The sequence below is a fragment of the Panthera uncia genome (genome assembly GCF_023721935.1).
Source record: "Panthera uncia isolate 11264 chromosome D3 unlocalized genomic scaffold, Puncia_PCG_1.0 HiC_scaffold_8, whole genome shotgun sequence".
Lineage (NCBI taxonomy): Eukaryota > Metazoa > Chordata > Mammalia > Carnivora > Felidae > Panthera > Panthera uncia.
This window is the reverse complement of record NW_026057586.1, coordinates 58326700-58352674: the sequence shown is the minus strand read 5'-3', so window position 1 is coordinate 58352674 and position 25975 is coordinate 58326700. Positions and strand designations below refer to the sequence as shown.

The 25975-nt window shown below is 36.3% G+C and overlaps 1 protein-coding gene across 3 annotated transcripts in view; it reads right to left on the bottom strand.

The window, feature by feature from the left end:
- Positions 1-25975, bottom strand: part of ANKRD12 (ankyrin repeat domain 12) — a 128860-nt gene that overhangs the window by 102082 nt on the left and 803 nt on the right. The window lies entirely within an intron of this gene.

The window sequence follows — 25975 nt, the reverse complement described above, 5'->3', positions numbered from 1 at the left end:
AAAAAAAAAAAAAAAAAGAAAATTTCCAGAAGTGTTCCTCCAAAGAACTCAAGAATCAAAGAAAATTCTGTACTTTGAGATCAATTCATAGTTTTTTAGCATTCAGTGAGCACTGGACCCTTGAAATCAATGGTTTAAACATTTTTTTTTCCTGCTAGTAACTGTATCTTCCAACTAGAAGTCTGACTTAAAAATCTTCCATAGGGGTTTCATAAAACACCAGAGGGTATCAAAGTCTGTCAGCAAATCTTTCCCAATTATCAGATATGCTTAATTTTACTACTACAGCTCCATTACCTACTTGGCAATTAGTTTTCATCCTTAAAGAGTACACTTTTACCAAGGTATGGGTGGCAGGAAGAAGGGAAGCATTCCTCTAAGTGGGGTAAGATAAGCAGAAGTATTAAAAAGAAAAAAAAAAGTCAGGGGGAAAAAACACTCAAGAGAAAATAAACAGAACAAAGTACTGAAACCAAAACTTAGTAATGGATGAACACAAACTACACAGATTAAAAGTTAACTGAAATCTAAACACAGATGCAACAAGCTGACATTTTATAAAATGGTTTCTTTCCCTCATTTCAACCCTGCTTAAAATGACTTTTAAATTAAAGACAATCAAATGTGTTGGCATTTGTTTTTAGCTTTGATGAGATGCTCTTTGATTCACATTACTGCTTCTAGAACATTTCAATTTACTCAAAATATGCTGTTCTTTTAGGCTCATGCCACCCGGTAATTCAAACTTGCCTACCAGAATGCTTTTTTTTTTTTTTTTTTTTTTTAAAGATACAGATGCCTAGCTTTATCTTTAGAACTACTGAATCAGAATATCTTAGAGGGGAGATAAATACCACTTTATAAAAAGCTTCCTTTAGTGGCTGCAAGGGGCTAGGGAAAGAGGGAAACAGGGAGTGACTGCTTAATTGGTATATGGTTTATTTTTGGGTAATTAAAAATGCTCTAGAGTTAGATAATCGTGATGGTTGCACAACATTGTGAATATACCTAAAACTATTGAATTGTACACTTTAAAATGGTTAACATGGTGAATTATATGTGGTCCCTGGTGGTATAAGTTAACAATTCTGAAGCCACCATACAGTTGAGCCTCGAACAACATGGGTTTGAACTGCGCAGGTCCACTTACATGCAGATGTTTTCAATAGATATATAGTATATATATAGTACATATAGCATTAGGTATCTCCTGTATGCATAAAATATGTAGATACTAATATATTTTACCATTTACTACCATAAATGGTAGTAACTGTGCATGGTTTGAACTGTGCAGGTCCACTTATATGCAGATTTAAAAAAATATATGTATATATACACACACTATATATATATATATATAGTATTAGATATCTCCTATATGCATAAAATATGCAGATACTAGTAAATTTTACCATTTACTACCATTTGCAGTCAAGAAAAATGAAAACAAATGTAAAGATATAGTATTTAATACCTACATAAAATGAACTGTAGCACATATATCTTTTACGAGTGTAATAATTTCACAGCCACATCCTGTTGCTACCACAGTGGGCTCATGCTGCAAGTATCCACTTAAAATGCTGTGTCACACTAACCATCTATATATGAATTGCACATTGCAGTAAAAAATGCTCTCGCGGTTCTATTAGTTGTTACATTTTTAAGCAGTTAAAAGTGATGTGTGGATTTTCAACTGTGCATGGAGTCAGCACCCTTAGCCTCTGCATGTTGTTCAAGAGCCAAGTGATGATGTATTCTGGAAATGAACACTTGAGTAAATGCACAGTGAATGGTAGGAGCCATGGTTCTCACTGCTGGAGTGGGAGATTGCAGAAAGGCAAGTAAGGAGAAGAATGGAATGTGGTAATGAATTATTGTTTGAGAGAATGTGAACTCATGTTTAGTTTAATGTAGACACAGATGGTTTCCTACGGTAGTATTTATAGATATGCATATGGAGAATTAGTTTACACACACAGATTTCCTTCTCATGTCAGCTAGCAAGCCCAGAAGCAACAACAAACACTCCAGTAGCAATGAGAACACCTAACACTAAGAGCTTGGTTACTAGTACCTTACTCCAATAAAAGAAACCAGGGCTTAGGAAAAAAGCTGACTCTGAGGCTGAGATAGTAAATATACAAGATGAGTTTGGAGACTCTTACATTGCTATGAAAAAGTGCTCACAATTGCAAAAAGTGTACATAAATACATAAACTGAACAATGGGAATGTGTCAAAAGGATACAGGTGTCAACTGAAAGAGGTCCCAACTGGCAAAGTCAGAACACTTTCAGCAACAGAAAAAATAAGTAAAGTAGTCCTGGGTTATAACCCAAGGTATAAACATCTGTGTCCATCCTGATATAAGTGACTGAACAAATTAAAAAATGGGAGAGAACACACAAATTTGCCACAAAGAATTCCAGGTAGTTTATACAGATATTCTGTTCTCAAGTGTGGGCTGCACAGAGTGACTTCCTACCAAAGAATATGGTACAAAAAGAGGGAAAAAAGAGTAACTTGAAAAACGAAATACTATCTCAGCAAAGTGATCAAAGTTAGCATCAACAGTGAGAAGTCATGTTGATAGTATGTATCCTTGATGAGATAGAATGAAAATGGCATTTTACCTCTGTGATCTTCCTTCCAAAAACACATAACCCTAGTCTAATCACAAGAAAAACATAAGACAAATTCTAATAGTGGGGCACCCTACAAAAATGCCTGACCGGTACTCCTTAAAATGGCCAAGAGCATGAAAACAAGGGAAGTCTGAGACCACCACAGCCAACAGGAGCTTAAGACAACATGATGTTTAAATGTAATGTGGCATCCTGGATGGGATTCTTGGAACAGAAAAATGACATGAGGTAAAAAAAAAAAATATAGAAATGTGAATAAAGTATGGATTTTAGTTAATAATTATTAATGTCAATAATAGCATTATTGGTGTATCAATTATGACAACTCTACCATGGTAGGTAATGTAAAACACTAATAATAGAGAAAAATGGTGTGAGGTATATACACAAGATTATATAGGAACCCTGTGCTGTCTTTGTAATTTTACTGTAAATCTAAAACTATTCTGAAGTATTTAAAAAAAAAAAAAAGTTCCCCAGGTATTTTAACGGTGTGGGAGTCATTAAACAATATTCTCTCTACCCTTTTCACTGCAAGCACCTACATACCTCCCAGTCACTTCACCTCATATTGAGTTTTATCACTTACAGCCTTAATCTTTACCTCATATCCCTCCGCCATCATGGTTTTCTTCAAAGTTCATGTCTATACCCCATCTCCTACTCTGATCCCTTAGATCTTGGACTCCTCACTATCAAAAACTTTTTCACCCCACTTTAGCCACTATTTCTCCATTTTTTTCTCTTCAGAATTTTGTTAGTATCCTTCGCAATTTTTCTACTGTGGTATTTTTTCTATTGTTTGGTAAGAGAAGAAAAATGATGCTGTCATTTTTGTTGCGCGCGCGCGCGCGCGCGCACACACACACACACACACACACACACACACACACACACACACACAGGCACATCTCAGAGATGTTATGGGTTTGGTTCCAGACTACTGCAGTAAAGTGAAAATCATAATGAAATGAGTTTTTGGTTTTCCAGTGCACGTGAAAGTTATGTTTACACTATACTGTGGCCTATTAAGTTTAAAAAAATGGATATACCTTAACTAGAAAATACTTTATTGCTAAAAACTGCTAACCATATTCTGAGCTTTATGTTGTAATCAGTGATCACAGATCACTATGACAAATATAATAATGCAAATGGCTGATATATGGCAAGAATTACCAGAATGTGACACAAAGACACAAAGTGAACAAATGCTGTTGAAAAAATGGCAATGCCAGGCTTGCTTGATGCAGGATTGCCACAACATTTAATTTGTAAAAAAAAAAAAAAAAAAAAAAAATCAGTGTCTGTAAAGCGCAATAAAGCAAAGTACAAATAAAATGAAGTACACCTATGTATATATATTCAATTATATGTAATTTAAACTGTAGTTTAATTATAATAATTATAATTATGTATATATAATTACACATAATTTAAATTATATATAAAATTTAGCCTGTAGTTAAATATACCTAATATAGAATTTACCTTACTTTAACCATTCTTTTATTGAGGTATAACTGACATGTAACACTACATTAGTTTCAAGTGTAAAATGTAATGATTTGAGATTTGTAAATATTGTGAAATGATCACAATAAGTCTAGTTAACATCTGTCACTGCACATTACAAATTTTTTACCTCATAATGAGAACTTAAAAACAATTTTTTTTAATGCTTTTATTTTTGAGAGAGAGGGGGAGAGAGACAGAGGGCGAGTGGGGGAGAGGCAGGCAGAGAGGGAGACACAGAATCCAAACAGGCCTCAGACTCTGAGCTGTCAGCATAGAGCTGGATGCCGGGCTCAAACCACGAACCATGAGATCATGACCTGAGCCAAAACCGGACGCTTAACTGACTGAGCCATCCAGGCGCCCCTTATGAGAACTTTTAAGATTTATTTAGTGACTTTCAAATATGCAATACAGTATTAACTATGCCGTACATTACATCTTTTTGACTTTTATTTCCTGGGTGTTTTTTTTAATCTTTTGACCCTCTTCACCTCTCTCTCCCACTGATTACCCTCCACCTCTAGCAACCACTAATCTGTTCTCTGTATCTATGAACTTGGTTTTGTTGTTGCTGCTGCTGCTGTTGTTTTTTAGATCTCAAATAAAAGAGATCATATGGTACTTTTTGTCTGACTTATTTCACTTAACACAACTGCCCTCATGGGGTACCCATGTTGTCGCAAATGACAAGATTTCATTCTTTTTTATTGCTGAATGATACTGTGTGTGTACATGTGCACACGTGTGTGTGTGTATCGTAGGGGCCACCCAAAATCTACCACAATGGCATATCAATTATTTTGAATTGAAGTTACCTGGAAAACAGCCAATGCAAGGGCATTTAGACACTCTTTTCTCCCCCTGAGCACAGGAAATTTATCTCTCACACAAAAAGCACCTTCCGTGTACTAAGAAGCAAAACGGCATCCTTATCACCAGAGACAGGGAATTTAATGCTGAGACAGCTGTAGAAACAAACCTTGTTCCTTTTTACTAATGTCCTACCTCAGCCCAAATTTCTCTTGGAATTCCTAATTAAAACTCCCAAATGTATTTTCTCCACCCTCTCAATTCCTCACAAATTTATTGTCTTTGTCTAAAAAGTATAAAAACTGCCTGACTTGGTCATTTCTTATATCTCATTTCATTTTGGGGCCCCCATGAGCACATAATAAAACTTTAGTTTTTTTCTTCTGTTAATCTGTTTCACGTAAATTTAATTCTTACTCCAGCTACAAGACCTTAGGTGTAAAGGAAGAATTTTTCCTTTTCTACAGTATATACCATAATTTCTTTATCCATTCATCAATGAACATTCCATATATTGGCTATTATAAATAATGCTACAGCAAACATGAAGGTGCATATATCTTTCTAAGTGTTTTGTTTTCTTTGCATAAAGTAGAACTGTTTGATCATGTAATAGTTCTTTTAATTTCCTGAGGAACCTTCATACTATTTTCCACAGCAACTGTACCAATTTATAGTCCCACCAACAGTGCATGAAAAAGGTTCCCTGTTCTCCACATCCGCACCAATACTTATTTCTCATCTTTCTGGTAACAGCCATCTTAACAGGTGTGAACAGGTATCTCATTATGGATTTCATTTGTATTTCCCTAATGATTAATGATGTTGAACATCCTTTCATGTACTGCTGACAACCTGTAAGTCTTCTTTGGAAAAATGTGTATACAGATCTTATCATTTTTCAATTTTTTTATGTTTATTTATTTTCAAGATAGCGTCAGTGGGGGGAGGGGCAGAGAGAGAGGGGGACAGAGGATCTGAAGTGGGCTCTGCACTGACAGCAGTGCTCGATGTAGGGCTCAAGCTCATGAACCATGAGATCATGACCTGAGCTGAAGTCAGATGCTCAACCAACTAAGCCACCCATGCACCCCAAGATCTTCTTCCCATTATTTTTTTATTTTAGAGAAAGAGCACATGCGCAAGCAGGGTGAGCGGCAGAGGGCAAGAGAGAATCTTAAGCAGGGCTCAATCCCACAATCCTGGGATCATGACCTGAGATGAAATCAAGAGTTGGTTGCTCAACAGATTGAGCCACCCAGGTGCCCCTCTTCTTACCATTTTTAAATTGGATGCCTTTCTTTTTTGCTAGAGTTGTAGGAGTTCTTTAGATTTTTTAGGTATCAGCCCCATCAGATAAATGATTTACAAATATTTTCTCCAATTCAGTAGGTTGCCTCTTCACTTTGTTGATGGTTTCCTTTGCTGTGCAGAAGCTTTTTAATTTGATGGAGTCTCAATTATTTCTTTGCTTTTGTTGCTTTCATTTTTGGTGTCAGATTGAAAAAAATCATTGCCAAGACCTATGTCAAGGAACTTAACACCTATGTTTTCTTCTAGTTTTATGGTTTCATGACTAATTTTGATTGGATTTTTGTGCATGAGATAGTCCAGTTTTCCCATTACCATTTATTGAAGACACTATCCTTTCTCCATGTATATTGTTGCTTCCTCTGTTGTAGATTAACTGACCATGTAAGTATGGGTTTATTTCTGGGTTCTCTATTCTGCTACAGTAACCTCTCTGCCTCTTTGTATGCCAACAATATACTGTTTTTAATTACTACAGCTTTGTAATATAGTTTGAAATCAGGGAGCATAATGCCTCCAGCTTTGTTCCTCCCGAAGACTACTTTGGCTATTAAGGTCTTTTGTGGTTTCATAGAAATTTCATAATTTGTTCTATTTCTGTGAAAAATGGCACTGGAATTTTGATAGGATTGCACTGAATCTGTAGCCTGCTTTGGATAATATGGACATTTTAACAATACTGATTCCTCTAATCTATCAGCACAAAATCTCTCTCCATTTGTGTTATCTTCAACTGCTTTCATTAATGTCTTCTGGTTTTCAATATACAGGGCCTTCACTTCTTTGGTAAATTCCTTTCGGTTATTATTTCTTGATGCAATTGTAAATGAGACTGTTTTCCCAATTTCTCTTATACCTCCTTATTACAGAAATGCAACAGATTTTGTATATTGACTTTATATCCCACTACTTTACTGAATTTATTTACTAGTTCTTACAGTTTTCTGGTGGAGTTTCCAATATACAATATTATGTCATCTACAATGACCACTTTTCTTCCTCCTTCCCAATTTGGATGTCTTTTCTTTTTCTTGCCTAACTGCTCTGGCTAGGACTACCAATACTGTGTTGAATAAAAGAAGTTAAAACAGGCAATCCTTGTCTTGCTTCTGATGGTAATGGAAACGCTTTCAACTTTACACTCTTGAATCTGATGTTAGCTGTGGCCTTGTCACATATGGCTTTATTATGTTGAAGTACGTTTCATTTACACCTGGTTTGTTAAGTGTTTTTATTTATTTATTTTTATAACAAATGGATGAGCTTTATCAAATGTTTTTTCTGCATGTATTGAGATGATCATATGATTTTTATTCTTCATTTTTCTTTTCTTTTTTTTTTTTTAAACGTTTATTTATTTTTGAGACAGAGAGAGAGACAGAGCATGAACGGGGGAGGGGCAGAGAGAGGGGGAGACACAGAATCGGAAGCAGGCTCCAGGCTCTGAGCCATCAGCCCAGAGCCCGACGCGGGGCTCGAACTCACGGACCGCGAGATCATGACCTGAGCTGAAGTCGGACGCTTAACCGACTGAGCCACCCAGGCGCCCCTATTCTTCATTTTTCAATGTGCTATATCACACTGATAAGAGGGTGTTGAGCCATTCCCATATCCGCGGAACAAGTCCCATCTGATCATCCTATATATGATCCTTTCAATGTACTGCTAATCTGGTTTGCTAATATTTGTTGAGAATTTTTGCATTTACATTCATCAGGGATACTGGCCATTTTCTTATGGTCTGGTTTTGGAATCAGGAAATGCTGGCCCCATGAAATTATTTTGGAAGCGTTTCCTCCTGTTCCATTTTGTGGAAGAGTTTGAGAAGGACTGGTAGTAATTTTCTCTGAATGTTTGATAAAATTCACCAGTGAAGCCATCTGTTTATAAGCCAACTTACCCTTTGACCCCCTTCACATTTCGCCTAGACCCCACTCACCACCTCTGACAACCAGCAATCTGTTCTCTGTATCTAATGAGCTTCATGTTTTTGTTTTAGATTCCATATGTAAGTGAGATCATATGGTATTTGTCTTTGTCTGACCTATTTCACTTAGCCTACTGCACTCAAGGGCCATCCATGTTGTTGCAAATGGCAAGATTTCATTCTTTTTATGGCTGAATAATATTTTATTGTACGTGTAATATACCACATCTTTATTTATCAATGGACACTTAAGCTGTTTCCATATCTTGGCTGTTGTAAATAATGCTGCAATGAACAGGGCTGTCTCTGGGCTTTCTAGTCTGTTTCAATACTCTGTCTTTCCATTCTTCTAGCAATACACTACTGTTTTATTTTAGTTTTTGGCTTTGGAGGATTTTATTTTCTATACTTTTTTTGTATAGCTTTGTAATAAATTTTAGTCCCTCATCATTTTTTTCTAAATTATCTTGCCAATTCTCACCAAACAAATTTTAGAATAATTTTGATAAATTAAAAATGTTGACATCTGGGTCAAGGTAATAAACATAAAAATTAAACCACAGAAATACTAGAAAAAAAATCTTTAAGATGGAGGTCTAGTTTCTAAAATGGGATACAGAAGCTGAAAATCATTACAGACATTTGAAGAATTTTTTAAAGCATTCAAAATCCTTGAAGAGAGAAGAGTAAGACTATGCGGTAAGACTAAACATAACCAAGAAGTAGTACAGAGTAGAAAAGTATAATAGTTGAAATAAACACTCATACAGTATTATTTATAAAAATTAGATAAATGTTAGAATGGATAAACTAAAGAATGAATTAAAGAGCTAGAAGATCAGGTAGAGGACAGCTGCAGAAAGCATTAAGAAGACATTTGAAAAACAAACAAAAAAGGAAATTATTAAAGTTAAGAGATATGGAAGTTAGAAGTGGCAGAATCCATATAATAAAATTATCTGAAAGAAAAAAATGCAGGGGTGCCTGGGTGGCTCAGTTGGTTGAATGTCCTACTTTGGCTCAGGACATGACCTCACAGTTCATGAGTTCAAGCCCCACATAGGGCTTGCTGCTGTCAGCCTGTTAGGGCAGAGCCTGCTTCAGATTCTCTGTCCCCCTCTCTCTGCCCCTCCCCTGCTTGCATTCTCACAAAAACAAATACTAAAAAAAACCCAAAAAACCAAAAAAACAAAAATCAGACTGACCTATTTAAAAGAAATAAAAAAATGGAGAAAATATTTGAAAAAATGACCAATAATTTTCCAGAATTGAAGAAAAGATGAAATACCTCAGATTAAAAATTTTGGAATACATTCTGGCATACAGATTTCCAATAAATAAGTATTTGTTGCATGAATGAATCAATATGAATCCAAGTGCCAAATAAGACAGAAAAGCAACTACATCCAGACACATTATAAACTGGAAAAGACACACAAAAAATTTCAAAATCTTCTAGAGAGGAACTACAGGTCATGTAGACAGCAGAAGAAATCAGATTGATATCAGGTCTTCCAAAAAGCAACATCAGAGGCAAAAAAAATAATGTAGTATTACTTTCAAAATGTTAAAGGAAAAGAATTTTGAATCAAAAATCTGTAATCAAATTAATCTATCATTTAAAAGTGAGAGTTAACTAAAGATATTTTTAGGCAAAAAAAGACCTTAGAATGTTTACATACAAACACCCTGTTGAAACTACTTTTACATAGGCACTCAAATAAGAACTGAAATAAATCTATGAGGAGGTTATGTGATATGTGGGAGTAAGAGTAACTAAATAACCTAATAAAGTACCTCTTATATAAAAAGTAAGAAAAAGGACAGTTGGATGCTTAAAGACTACCCCTAACAATCCAGAACTAAAATTCAACAGAACATCAACATGGCTACTGGAAAACCGAGGGTGGTAGATGAAGTGGAGGAGACCAGAGGAAAGTGAGAAAGCAACTGAAGTGCTCGTCTTATTTGGAGGAAGATATATATGTTATATATACGTTATATATACTTCATATATGTGTGTGAGAGACATTTAAAAACTGTGGAAAATAACTAGCAGTTTAGTGAACAGAATGTAAATAATTTCCAATGCGTTATTATACTAAATGAAAATGGATTAAACTCATTAATTAAAAGATACAGTCTCTTGAAGCTAGATAAAAATAAGATTCAGCAATATGCTTTGTAAAAGAAACCACAAAAGATACTAAAAAGATTGAAAATAAAAGGACAGTTAAAAAATATATCAGGAAATATAAACCGAGGCAAGTAGTCAAACTTTGTTTGTTTACCCCATTCATGAATAATTCAGACCTTTCCTGGTCTGGGCTCAGTTCCGTGACATTCCTGGGCCTGTTGACTCCACCACTGCATTAAAACTCACAGGCTAAGGAGTATCTGTTTCCTTTATAGGAAAGGTCTTCACTTTGTTTCCTATTTTGACTTGGAGTCCTTTTTCTGTATCGGGCACCTGCAAATTCTCCTTTCTACCTTTCAAACTCAGCTGTGTATTTTTTATGTTTTATTTTTACTAGCATTTCCATATAGTTAAAAGGAAGAGAACTTTTCCAGTCTAGCAATTTGTCCAGAAGTCCCCGGAACATCCACTTTAGATTAAAAAGAACTGAAAACAAAATCCAAGTTACCTAAATTCTTCATCTATATTATAAAATGATAAAGCTCAATTGATAAAGTTACAAAAAGTAATAAAACAGTATCTTAGCACAGTCCTTGGTACATATAAAATATCCAAATACTGCCCTCTATACTTACCACTAATTTTACATTCTACCTAAAGAAAGGCAGAATCATAAGCATGGAATGAAAATTCCATTTTTCCGGTTTCAGCTTTCACTGGATTGCAACTGCTCTGGGGGTAAAAATGCTTCCTCCAAAATTGTTGTGAGGGGGGAAAAAAAAGGTAACTAGTAAAGGACCAAATTACAGCAATGATCCTTAAGAGTCATTCAGTTAGAAAAGTGATTTCTCTATGATTTCATCTTGAAACCTAAAATCCAAAACATTATTCTGAGACCTACCACTGACTTTTTAGTTGACCTTCATCATGTCTCAATATTTGTTTCTTCTTAAAGGTAAAACTAAGCTATGTGACAATAAAGACCTCCTATCCTTCCAAAATTCTGATTCCAGAGTATAAGAGAGTAAGACAATTAGAATAATTTCTAATATATAGAATATAATTTCTAATAATAGAATAACTCCAAATTCTATTTTTCTATGAATGCAAAAATGACAGCTTAAGTTATTAAAGTTATTAAAACATTATGACATCCTTATTTGCTCCTCCTGCTTGGGTGCTCTCTCACTCTCAAAAATAAATGAACATTTAAAAATTTTTTTACTTATTTATTTTTGACAGAGAGAAAGAATGCATGCATGCCGGGGGAAGGGGCAGAGAGAGGGAAGGGCAGAGAATCCATAGTGGCCTCTGTGCTGACAGCACAGAGCCCCATTTGGGGCTTGAACTCAGGAACCTTGAGATCCTGACCTGAGCTGAAGCTGGACGCTTAACCGACTGAGCTACCCAGGCATCCCTAAAAAATTTTAAAAACTCCTTAAGGATCGGGTGCCTGAGTGGCTCAGTCGGTTAAGCATCCGACTCTTGGTTTCAGCTCAGGTCATGATCTCATGGTTCCTGAGCTCGAGCCCCACATTGGGCTCTGTACTGGAAATGCAGGGCCTGCTTGGGATCCTCTCTCTCCCCCCTCTCTCTGCCCCTCTCCCGCTCGTGCTGTCTCTCTCTCTCAAAATAAATAAACTTAAAAAAAAAAAAAACCTCCTTAAGGAAATTTGTAGTCTATTTTATACAGGTCTATATTACCTTTTATAGTGATCACGTACTACTTGTATAATCTGCAAATGAAAATTAAAAAAATAATAAAGTAGGTCAACATCCACTTGGTTTGCCCTGGAGAACTACAGTGTGGTGGTGGAAAGAATAATGACATGATGGGTGAGAGACTGCTTCAAACAAGAAGTAGAGGAAAATAAATAAAAGGTACCTTTATGTATTCTATATTTTCTAACCCGCCCACCAGAATAGGAAAGGAAGCAAAAGATTCGGACAGAAGCTCAATCCAGTAAATACAGGCTGCACTTTTGGGTTGGTGCTGCTAAATAGTTTATCTTTCAGAAATCTGAGCATGGCAGGTAATTCAGAAGAATATTCAAAATAAATACAAGATAAATGGTCAATATGGTTTAGCTATATATTTGTATTACCTTCAAAATCCCACAAAAGTAAACTTATGGTATAAAACAGAGTAGTATGTAGAGAGCCCAATGCTTGAAATATAAACAACCAATATCCACTAATCCCAGCCAAGTCAAGCAAAACATACTAGGAGAAATTTAACAAAACAAGAAAAGTACTAGAAGACCTTAGTTCTCATTGCAACTGTAAACAAACTCTTTGGGTTTCAGTTTTCTCTATTTTTTATTTCATTTTAAATTTTTTTAAGGTTTTATGTTCATTTAAAAAAATTTTTTTTAACATTTATTTATTTTAGAGAGAGACAGAGAGCAAACAAGCAAGGGTTGGGCAGAGAGAGGGAGAAACAGAACTTGAAGCAGGTTTCAGACTCTGAGCTGTCGCACAGAGCCCGACACGGAGCTCAAACTCGCAAACTGTGAGATGATGACTTGAGCTGAAGTTGGATGTTTAACCAACTAAGCCACCCAGGTACCCCATATTTTTAATTTTTTTTTTAACGTTTTTTCATTTTTTGAGAGACAGCAAGACAGAGCATGAGTGGGGCGTGGCGGTGCAGACAGAGAGGGAGACACAGAATCTGAAGCAGGCTCCAGGCTCCGAGATGTCAGCACAGAGCCCAACATGGGGCTCGATCTCACAAAGTGAGAGATCATGACCTGAGCCGAAGTCGGACACTTATCAGATGGAGCCACCCAGATGCCCCATCAGTTTTCTCATATTATTATTTATTTAATTTTTTTTAATGTTTACTTATTTTTGAGAGACAGCGCAAGACAGAGCGTAAGCTGAGGAAGGGGCAGAGAGGGAGACACAGAATCCAAAGCAGGCTCCAGGTTCTGAGCTGTCAGCACAGAGCCTGACAAGGGCTCGAACTCACAGGCCATGAGATCATGACCTGAGCTCAAGATGAAGCTTAACGGACTGAGCCACCCAGGCACGCCAGTTTTCTCATTTTAAAGTGAGGTCCATTCCAACTCTAAAATTCTACTATTCTTTGTCTCCTCCGACTCTTTCCTCAATATAGATACATGGTGTAAAGTATATCCAACAAGCATTGGTCTAGAACTGATTCTCCTAACTTCAAAAAATGAATTAGTATGCGATGTCAAACTATGGCTATTTCCTTTAGCTATCCTACCCCAGTTTGCTCATGCAATTTTCAATCACTTAGCATTTACTAAGCATCTGTATGCTAAGTAATGGAACTGAACATAAACAAGACACAATTCTAGCCTAAAGGAAATTTATGGTTTTTAAGTGGCAAAAAGACAGGTTAATTACCACTTGGAAGAATATACCTTACAAAAATATGAGAGCACTAGCACAAAGAGATCACCCAACCCAGGTGCATGTATACAGAGGCATGGATAGGGAATTTCAAGAAGAGGTAACACTAAGATAGAATCCTGAGGATGACCAGCAGGCAGGTAGATACGGACAGGGCTGCAGAGGGAGGATAAGCATGTGCACAGGTATGGACACCCATTCCCACCCAACAAAGCAGGCTACATTGAAAGGATAGCAAAAACCGAAGCACAGTGGGTAGAAAATGAAGCTAAACAAGTGGGAGGAATCACATCACAAAGTACCTTGTGATTGTGTTGTTTGATCTTAATGATGGCAAAAAGCAATTTAAGATTTTTAAAAAGGCAGTGACAACTCAAGTAATTTAGAAAGGTGTTGCTGGTGAAACAATGGAAAACAGACTAAACAGAAATTAGATGAGAGACAAAGAGACCACTTAAAGTATAATGAATGACCAGACTGTGAAGTAGGGAAGAACAGCAAATAAGAACAAAGAGGTTAGAATGACACCCACGTTTCTGGCTTTAGCAGTAGGAAGTTGCTGAAAGTAACTTAACTTAAAAGAAGCAATTAGCATTTTTCTGTTGTATTTACTCTAATAATAGCAACTAAACAATATCACAAATTTTTAAAAAGCAAAATTCTCATTACTTTATTAGACAGTAATTACAAAACCAGATTAGCGATAAAAAGAGGCTTTTTGACACTGCCAACCATGAGACCGTAACAGACCACATTCTAACAATGTATTTAGACTTTTTAAAGAAAATAATACAGGCAGTTGTGTTTACAACGATCTATTTGCCCTAGGTATCGCATATATCTATATATACATTTATTTCCAAAATTGTTAAGATGTGTATATAAGATACTCATCTGCACTTGAGAGAGTTGGCATAAATAACTTTTAAAGGTCAAGGATGCTAAAAATGAGCTGCGGAGTTACCGACCTCTTTCTAGCCCTATAGGGTTCTAAATTGTGCAACTTCCATAGACCAGTAGAGGGCTGCAACAGCTCAGAGAAAATGGTTAGGCAGCCTCCCTTGCATCTCTGGCACTGGGAACTGAAAAAATTACCAATGCCTAACGCAGGAATCTAATAGGCGCTATGTACTCTCTTCACTGTCAACAGATTCTAAAAGGGGTCAGGAGTAATTCCCCAAATCCTGAAAGCTTTCTAGAAACCTTTGTAATTAAACATTTTGTCACCAGCTCCTTTCTCTTCTGTCAAAATGGTCAAGTGTTGGAGGCCAAGTAAAATCTCACTGACATACAGTAATTAGGAAAAAAAGTCAGTCAAAGGAGTTAGCAAATCACCACTTCCTTCCAGACTAACCTTCCTAAAACAATTTTGTTGTTAGGTTACTCTTACATCTACTTTATCAATTTTGTTCTGCAAAATAGTACAGTGTTGAAATCTAACTTTCCTTTGCCTAGATTTTAAGGCAGATTTTTACCTCACATAGACAATCTTATTTTCATCTCCCCTTGTCAGACCACTCTCAATATACAATATGCAATAAACATGGAAAGGGACCCTGAAGTGAACTTTGAAGGAAAAAACAAAATTACATAGGTCTAGAAAAAGGGAAAAGTCACTGTCAGGAAATTCGTGCCAAGAACAAAAAAGGGAGATAAGAATTCCCCTGAGGGAGTGAGGAAATTGATCCAGGAAAAGTGTATTAGGGGGCTTCCAGTGAATTTGTAATGGTTAATTCTTAAGCTGGTGATAGGTACCCAGGAGTTCATTATGCTGTTTTGTGTACTTTTTTATTATCTAGTATTTCAAAAGAAAAAAGTTTTGGTATTTTAACTTTGCACCCTCTCCTGCCCCTCAAAAGACATGAGCTGATCTTTGCAACATAAATCTGGTGCCATTCTTTTTTAAAATGTTTTTTTTTTTATTTTAATTTTTTTTTTTTTTTTTACTTTTGAGAGAGAGAGAGGGAGGGGCAGAGAGAGAGGGAGACACAGGATCCAAAACAGGCTCCAGGCTCTGAGCCGTCAGCACAGAGCCCGATGTGGGGCTCAAACCCATGAGCGGTGGGATCATGACCTGAGCCGAAGTCAGATGCTTAACCGACTGAGCCACCCAGGTGCCCCAAATCTGGTACCATTCTAAATACTACTCACAGTTTAATTCCAAGTAATGGCCTAACTCACGTTTACTGCTTTCTTTAAAAATGACAGGGCACATACTTTACCTTTAAACGGTAGGACTTTTAATTGTTTAGATAATTCAGTGCAGTTTTAACAGCAGTACATAAGTATATGAGAGATTCAGGATAAAGGTCATGGTAATAAAAAAAACAAAAACAAAAAACAAACCAGAATAGTTTACGAGAATCATTGATCCTGAAATCTTTAGGTATGCCCACTTTATGCAGTTAAAGGTAGCTAGAATTAGTACTTTATGAGAGCAACGCTAATGGAAGAATTAAATTATTTCTAATTTGCATATCACACTTTTCCCACCCTGACCCAACTACAGTGAGTTGTAACACTGCTTCAGGCTAGAGCCAAAATTTATAGCTTCCATATGATTTCACACCAGGGTTGAATTGTTTGGGCTTTATTTCAGTCCTGATCTACTACCTCACTTTTTCTATATCCTGCACACTCTCCAACATTAACCGACTTACTATACCACACACAAGAATTCAGGTAACTACATATTTCAGGGCATTTAAAAGAAAATATGCTCTAAACCTGCTTAGGGTAGTAGTGTGTATTACTGGTAGCTTTTTTAGCCAGAGAAACTTAGAAATATAAACTGGTTCTCTACCAAGGTATACTGAAAAGAATGATAAGGAGAGAGATAATGGGGGGACCAAAGCAAATTCAATGTATTCTAATAACTGTAAGACAGTAAGAAAAGCATGGTACTATGAAAACTCCAACCCCAATGGGAAAGAATACATGCATATTTTGCTTTACTTTTAAAAGAAAACATTACTAGGGACACCTGGGTGGCTCAGTTGGTTGAGTGTTTGACTTCAGCTCAGGCTACGATTTCAGGGTTCAAAGGGTTCGAGCCCCACGTTGGGCTTTGCACTGACAGCGCAAGGTCTGCTTAGGATCTGTCTCCCACTCTCTCCCCGTCCCTCCCCCACTCCTGTTGTCTCCCTCTCTCTCCCTCAAAAATAAACATTAGGGGCGCCTCAGTGTCTCAGTCGGTTAAGCATCCAACTTCATCTCAGGTCACGATCTCATGGTTGGTGGGTTTGGGCCCCGCATCAGGTTCTGTGCTGACAGCTCACAGAGCTTGGAGCCTGCTTCGGATTCTGTGTCTCTCTCTCTACCCCTCCCTCACTCACACTCTGTCTCTCTCAAAAATAAACATTAAAAAATTTTTAAAAAAACATTATAAAAACTCCTAGATATATAATCACACAAATGTTATAAAGTGGAAAAAAAAGAGGCAAATTCCACTGACTGTATCAATATTAAACAGTTTTATCAGAAAAAAAATATACTATAAAAATAATGCCAAAATATACAAGTTTAGGACTATTTAAGAATATAATAATTCTACCTCAAACCTGAACTTAATTCCCAAGTCACAGTATTCATAGTATTTTCTGGACAGACCTATTTCAGACCCTGAAAGCATATTCACTAGAATTTAAAATAGGGGCACCCAGGTGGCTTAGTCAGTTAAGTGTCTGCCTTCAGCTCAGGTCATGATCTTATGGTTCGTGAGTTCACACCCTGCATCTGACTCTATGCTGCCAGCTCAAAGCCTGGAGCCTGTTTGGATTCTGTGTCTCCATCTCTCTCTGCCCCTCCCCCCTTTGCATATGTGTGTGTGTGTGTGCGCGCGCGTGCGCTCACGCTTTCTCTCTCAAAAAGAAACATTAAAAAAAAAAGGATTCACAATATAATTTCAAAATGTTTACAGGACCTCTCCCTAATTATGGATCCTTGCTTTAAGTAACTATCTCTTCATGCTAAATTTTAAGTTCCACACAAGCAGATAAGATAATGTCTTCTTCGGGTATGTGCTTAGAGCACAAGGACCTAAAACCTTAAAACTTAACAACCTTATCAATGATCTTCTTGTCTCTTACTGAATTTCATGTAATTTTGCTATAATTGTTTTCTAAGAAAATTTGCATTACATTGTTTCCCATCTTGCAAATTCATTTTTCTAAGTTTATTTCCTTTTAGAGAAAGAGAACACCCATGGGGGAGGGGCAGAAAGAGAAAGAAAGAGAGAATCCCAAGCAGGCTCCTGCTGTCAATGTAGAGCCCAATTTGGTGCTCAATTTCGTTAACCGTGAGACCATGACCAGAGCCAAAACCAAGAGCTGGACGCTTAACTGACTGAGCTACCCAGGTGTCCCGCAAATTCATTTTTATTAAGCCCCTCATCCTAGTAAACTCCTGCACTACCCTTCTCCCTGAGTCCTCTTATACTAATCAGACCATTCTCCTGTCACTGGCTTTGGGGTGATTCTTGGTCATTCCATAAATATGTGATGACTCTACAGTGTGATGAAATTTGGGTGTACAACACTGAACAAGACAGACACGATATACGTCCTTGCAGAGTTTGGTATATTCCCTTTCATAACAACCAGAAAGCAATCTGGATGTTTAAGAATAACGTCTTCCTATTTCACACATTTATGTTCTGCTCATTCAGTGTAAACCCTTAAAAAAGACAAAGACTGTAATACTGTCTTTGTTTATATTTTCCCAAACATGTGCCTCAACAATGACAAATGCAATGCTGTTCACAGGAACATTTATTTAAAATGTATTAACTGTGGGGCGCCTGGGTGGCTCAGTCGGTTGAGTGTCGGACTTCAGCTCAGATCAGGATCTCACATTCTGTGAGTTTGAGCCCCGCGTCGGGCTCTATGCTGACAGCTCAGAGCCTGGTGCCCGCTTCGGATTCTGTGTCTCCCCCGTCTCTGCCCCTCCCCTGCTCATGTTCTGTCTCAAAAATAAATAAAAACATTAAAAAAAAAAAACTTTTAATAAAAAAAATAAAACGTATTAACTATGAAAAGTTTAAAACCTTCTTTGTTCAACTTGAAAATTGAGAAGTAAAAAGATAAAAATTCCAGTTATTTTCAAATTCAATATCCAGAGATAAACTATCACACTTCAGACTGGATCATTCAAGACCTTTCATTCCTCGTAAAAATCCATAGTCTGTAATGCAAAATAATTATTTTTTACCAAAAGGCTAAAAATTTACTTATTATTTTATCCTTTTTTCTCTTAACATCACCAAATTTTTTGAAGGTGTAGTTCTGTGAGGAAGCAACACAATCACAGATTTAAATCAAATCTCATCTCTAAAACAGGAGTAAGATATGGGGCACCTAGCTGGCTTAGTCTGTAGAGCATGAGTCCCATGTTGGGTGTAAAGATTACTTAAAAATAAAAAAATTAGGGGCACCTGGGTGGCTCAGTCAGTTGAGCGTCCTCGGCTCAGGTCATGATCTCACAATCACAACTCGTGGGTTCGAGCCCTGCATCTGGCTCTGTGCTGACAGCTCATAGCCTGGAACCTGCTTCAGATACTGTGTCTCCTTCTCTGTCCCTCCCCCGCTCATGCTCTGGCTCTGGCTCTCTCTCTCAAAAATAAACATTAAAAAAATTTTTTTTAAATAAAAATCGGAATGTGATAAACTTCACAAGGTTACTGTAAGGAGTGAATGAAAAGTTAAGTGGAGAGCCTATTATCAACTGTAAAACACTTGTAATTATGCCTGTATCAGTCAAATGGTACTTCATAATGAATTAGGATTTAAATGTGAGACTCTAGTTTTCCCCTATGCTCCAAGAATTCTCACTGTTTTCTGGTGCTTCCTCCCTAACTACTGAGTTCACAAAAGCTATAGGCAGAAGAAATTCTTGGATTAGAAATAATTAAAGAGCCCAGAGAGTTATCATCTCAATAAGTTATCATCTCAATAACTTTCAAATACCAAACTTAAAATTAATAGTATGGAGAGAGTCGGTTTCTTCTGGGGTTTGCCAAAAGGATGTAAAATGCCAGTTTTCATTCAAATGATAAATTAGAAAAAATATTTGTAACATATAGATTAATAATCTCTAATATACAAATATCCATAAAGAGAGATTAGAGAATCGTTAACTCTTTTATTGTAGGTTTTTTACTTTAATAATAAGCATATGTTAATTCTGTAATTTAAAAACACTAATGAAAGTGTTTTAAAAATTGTTTAAATGGGGTGCCTGTATGGCTCAGTTGGTTGAGCGTCCGACCTCGGCCCAGGTCATGATCTCACGGTTTGTGAGTTCGAGCCCCACGTCGGGCTCTGTGCTGACAGCTCAGAGCTTGGAGCCTGCTTCAGATTCTGTGTCTCCCTCTCTCTCTGCCCCTCCCCCACTCATGCTCTGTCACTCTTTCTCTGTCAAAAATAAACATTAAAAAAAAATTGTTTAAAAAAATAAAAAATAAATTAAAAAAATAAAAATTGTTTAAATTCTTGATTGCCATTTCTAGAAGTTTTCAGTAAGAAGGAACAAAGAGAAAAATGGCCAAGGATATGAAGTGTTAATTCACACAAGGGAAAATGCAAATGATGTATTAGCTAATGATCCAAATTCCTGTAGCTAAAATCAATATTCATACCATAATTAAAGACAAAAGCCTTGAAATTGAAGTGGTATACTTAAATCAACTAACACAAATTTAAATTGTCAATCAACAATAGATAGGTATTGTTTTCTTCACTGGGTATTTGCAAAAGCAGGGGAACATCAGTGTATGAAGGGGAAGGAGGAGCCATGAAGGAGGAAAAAGGACAAAAGAAAGGAAGAATGAGTAAGCCAATCTGCTGTCAAACATTCCTGTTTACTTTCAATGATAAGAGGACAAACAGAAACTCAGTAAAAAGGTATTTTTTGTCCTGTTCAAATTCAGCTTAAAGAGAACACTCATCATTATTCTTGGGATTTTTTTTTAATGTTTATTTATTTTTGAGACAGAGAGAGAGAGACAGAGCATGAACGGGGGAGGGGCAGAGAGAGAGGGAGACACAGAATTGGAAGCAGGCTCCAGGCTCTGAGCCATCAGCCCAGAGCCCGACGCAGGGCTCAAACTCACGGACTGCGAGATCGTGACCTGAGCTGAAGTCGGACCCTTAACCAACTGAGCCACCCAGGCGCCCCATTCTTGGGATGTTTTAATGAAATGTGGAAGACAGGGTTAACTTCTGAAGGTTGAATAACCACCACAGGATGATCCGCCTCATTATAAATCTATGAATTAGGTTGATCATAAGAAAATTCTTCTCTAAGTAACAAACTTACATTTATACAGCACTTATAAATTTCAAGTTAGTTCTTGAGTCTAGTACTCAAGATATCTAAATATCTAAAGTTAGAGATACTCTAATGACAACTTTTTGAAGTATTTTCGTAAGTAGATAGTATCTCCTCTCATCATTGATTAAAATAACATATGCAAGTATCTAACAGTGCCTCAAGTACAGAAGCTCAATGAAAGTTCTTTTCCTTCATCACCAAATAACTTTCAAATACTCAAACTCTGATAAAAAAGGACTTTAACTCAGAGGTTGCAAGACTTAGTATTTGGAACAATTTAGCATTTAGAACAAGAGAATGTAACAAGGCTTTCTTCCTAATTGTAATACTTTTGTTCAAATTAAGGTAGGAAACATTTTGTAAAATTTTAATTTTCTCATTTGTCTTTAACATCATTAACTATCACCACAAGTTAGTAAAGTGGTATAAAGAATGTTTTAGTATTTACTTCTACCCTGCTTAAGTTTCAGAAGAGGTATAACAAAACAGAAAGAAAGCTGTATACGATGTGCCTTTGGTGGAAAAGAAAATAAAAAGTACGGTAGGTGTGTTTCTCCTCCCTTCCTTTAGATGTACTAATGCTTCTCTTTAGTGAGTGAATTTCAAAAGTCTAGCATTTTGCCAGGGAATTTTAACCTGGATCCTATCCATGGTTCAACATCATCAGCTTACCTAATGTTTTGCTGATCTCAGAGTAGTTGTGAAATTCAAAGGATCTCACATAAAAAGTATTTCATGAACTACAAAGCATCGTAATTCTTACGTACTACTGTATCCTGAGTCAAAATAGATACTTCTAGGGAGAGAGAACCACACATACGTGGTTTCTGTTCTCCATTAGAATTCAGGAGGCAGACAAAACTCCCATGTAGGAGAAGAACAATTTGAAATCTGAGAAGCTACAAGATTCTCTCACACACCTCTTTCAAGCAACAAAGTAGTTTAAAAATACGATATTCAGGGAGTCTGGCTGGCTCAGTTGGTACAGCATGCGACTCTTGATCTCAGGGTTCTAAGTTCCAGCCCCACACTGGGTTCAGATATTACTCAAAAATAAAAATAAAGCTTTAAAAATGGGGAAAATATGATATCACTAATATTTCTGGTATTTCCCCCAATTATGGCCCAAATACAAACTGAAAACCAGAAGAGTAGACTATTACATATTTGAAACAATTTTAGTGCAATAGCAAACATAAAGTCAACGGCCAAAGAGACAATTTTTTAAATGCCAAAGAAAAAGAAATTACTTCCACTCTCTAACTTGCAGCTCCATAATTTATCTCTTCTACTTATCTCAATTTGGAAGCATTTCTGTGTTTAACTTAATTTTCTAAGAACTTAAGAGTCTGAACTTCTTAGAATTTTGGAGGCTCTCACTAATTGGAAAACCTATTGGATGCTATTTTCTAACCTGCACAAATTTTCTATTGCTGGATCTATTCCTTTACAAAAGTCCTAAATGAGTTTGGTTGGTGATCTTTTTCCTATAGTAACTATGATTAAAATGTTTCTTTAGAAAAATGGCATCAATATCAAGGTGGAGTTTGTTAAAATCACCTCTTGTAACGTTAAAAACTGTAGCCCTTCTGTAGCTGGGGAGATTAATTTGCTTCTGACAACATAAAAAAAAAACCCAACAGTTACCTCAGCATCTCACAAAAAGGCTTTCTGCCTACCTTCCAAGAATCTCATAAGGTATTTACTTTCTTTTTGTTTTTTTGACCAACACAGTAGAAGGTAGAATAGCTGGCCTCCAGATATTTTCACAAAATCTGAAATTAAAGAAACTCTGCCTCAAAACTTTTCAAAATCAGTTAAACACTCTTAATTACAGGCAGAGCACAAACAAATGATTAAGAATGGGAACAATACGGTCTGTCACTTTTTTCAGGTCTATGAATATATACACATCGCATAATAGTTCAAAGCCTTATTTTCCTGGCCATATGTTAGAATAATAGTAGTATCTGTTTAACAAGATTATTTTGAAAATTATCTTAAATATTTCAGTTAGAACTTTGAACATTCTAAGTGCTTAAGAAATATTTATCATAATCTTCAAACTCAAGATTACAGGTAAAATATGTAATACTACAATAAACAATATTACTATATTGGTTTCCAGTATTATCAATTCAAAGCACTAGAAGCAAGATCTTTAAACATAACAGCAAAAGCCAACAAACAAAAACTCACACATTAACATTTCTACATATTTAGATCTACAAGATAACCTTAACACCAACCATTCAAAGCTGAGTTTACAAAGGAAATTATCTCCTGTTATTGCCATATGTGGAAACTAGCAACAGACAAATTAACATTGCAACTAAGACACTTTCACTATTACTTTTAAAAAGCCACTGTTAAAGAAACAGATTATGCATGCATGAGTGTAAATGAGAATATTTTCAAATGCTATATGGAGAAACTTCATATTCTCCAGAGGAAGTCAGGCTCTAACAACTGCAATATTTAAAACGTTCATAAGAGGCTTTACTAAGATTAGATCTAAGTGGGGATCAGAAAATGTATCTACAGGGAGTTATAATCTGTAAAACAGCAGGTGCTGGAAACAATAAAGCTAAGGCTAAGCAAAAACCTAGGGATCTAGACACCTTGTTACACAGATACTTTAAAATATCACCACTTTTTATATGTATAAAAGTTTACAATATACCATGTGCTTTTCATATGTAATCACATTTATTCCATCCCTGTAAATTATGTAGGAAAATGACTTTTTGTAGATTAAGAAGGTCCTGAAAGTTAATGCGATTTGTCAAAAACCACAGTTAGGAAGTAACAAATCAAGAATTTTTACTTTTAAATCAAAAATTTTAACTGAGGCTTTCTTGCTTATATTTCAATATTCTTTCCAGTACTCCAAAAAACTACTTCGTAAAGGAGCAAATTAGCATTTTCACAGAAAGGAATCTCTAGGCCCAAACCACAGACTTTTTGAACTAGGTTGTACTGACTTATGTAAGTTACTTCACTTTAGTAGGACTTTATTTTCTCATCCGTAAAATGAGAAAATCTGAAGTCCCTTCCAGTTCTAAGGACAAATCACCATGACTCTACCCTTTGCACAATACATTTTACAAATACATTTTGATGTTAATTTTAGAAACTCCAAGTAACAAAGTAGTGTGTGAACTGCTCTTAAACAAACTATTGCAATTATTAAACAAATTCTTCATGCCTTTCTGATAAATGTTGCTTCAGTATCAAGTTTATATACAGAAAACAGTCTAAACCTCTTATGGACTATGATGGAAGCAATCTCATAAATCATTCTTTTTAGACTGAAATAATGCTCTTAAAACAGGAGAATGAAAAATTTTTAACTACCAGTCAATACCAACAAATTGAACATTTTTACTATTATTCTTCTTATTCCTTAGAATAAAAACCTCTTTTCCAACAAAGTGTTTTTCAAATAGCCCACTGACTACCATTTTCTACAATCTACCTCAAAAGAATATCACACTTTCCAAAAACTTCTATAGGATTATACACACACACACACACATAAACACCTTGATAAAAACATCTTCCTTTTAAATTCATTCCACTGAGTAGGCACTTGTCTCCAAACAAAATTCAACTGTTTTCCCCTTCCCTTGATATTCAAGAACTAAAACCAGAAACTGAACATATTTTTTCACCTACCTAAGTTCTTTCCTCATCAGAATATTTTAGTTCTCTCTTCTATCTCAAATACTCCTCATGGAATACACACCCCAAGATTTTCACTTTCCCAGCTCTGCTTGCTCATTAAACCATACTAAACAACTATGGAAATCACAGAGACAAAAAACATTAAAGGCACCCTGTTTCTTTTTTTTTTTTTTAACTCCTTACCTTCCATGAACACCCCTTAATACTCAGACTTTAGTTCACTTTAACACCTTGCATGCCCCTAAAATAGAACACATCCCTGAATAGCTTGACTTTAGTCAAGGTGGCTGCAGACCTTCCTTTAAAAGACATTTAACTGGTACTTGTGTTAACTATAAAAGATCTTTAAGAAGTAAAACCTTTTCCTCTTGCCTATCATCTCTTGGAGAGACATGAATCTTTATTTTTTGCGTTTAGCCCAAATATAATGACTTGATCTTATACAGTCAACACTATCTCATTTTGTTTTTAAGCCACTTGGCACCAATAGAGCATATGTTCTGCCAGTTCTGAGCTAATCTCCAGGAAAGCCTTTGTACAATGATTGAAGAAACTGAAACAGATCAGTGCCCGAGATTTTGAACAGCCTACTTGAGCATATGTTTTTAATAAACAGTCAATTTATTTTAGAATAGCTATTTTACCAGTTCACCTTCCTTCATAATTTACGTAAACCAATTTTAAAATTAAAAAGGAGCACATGACTAAGAACACAGGTTCATTTCAACTTCGGGATTACAGATAATTCCAAGGCTTTACACATCACTGAATCTGCAACCCATTTCACCCGCGGGTGTCCGGTGGAAATCACAATGTCAAAGAGTACACAGCTTAAAATGTTTCCTACGGTTTCAACTGGTGCAATAGTGTTAACTTCCCATCCCAAACTGTTTCTTACTGTTATTATTAAAACAGCTGTCAGCTGGGCTCCGGTAACCTCTTTGTACAACCGTTTATTCAACGCTTTGGGATCCCTGAGGATGCGTCACACCATATTACCCCTCAAAATGAGATCTAAGAATCTGACGTGCTCCAAGGGTCTACGAACACCATTCGAATGGGCACTTGCAGAACGATGAAGAGAACCGATTGCCCAATGCGGCAAGGACAGAGTACACTGGCATTTAAGACAGAACTGCAGCGTGCCGCTCTCCTTTCCCTTGAGACTATCAAAGCGGCAATTTCCCTTCTCCCTTTCATCTTCCTCTCCCCTTGACCCCGG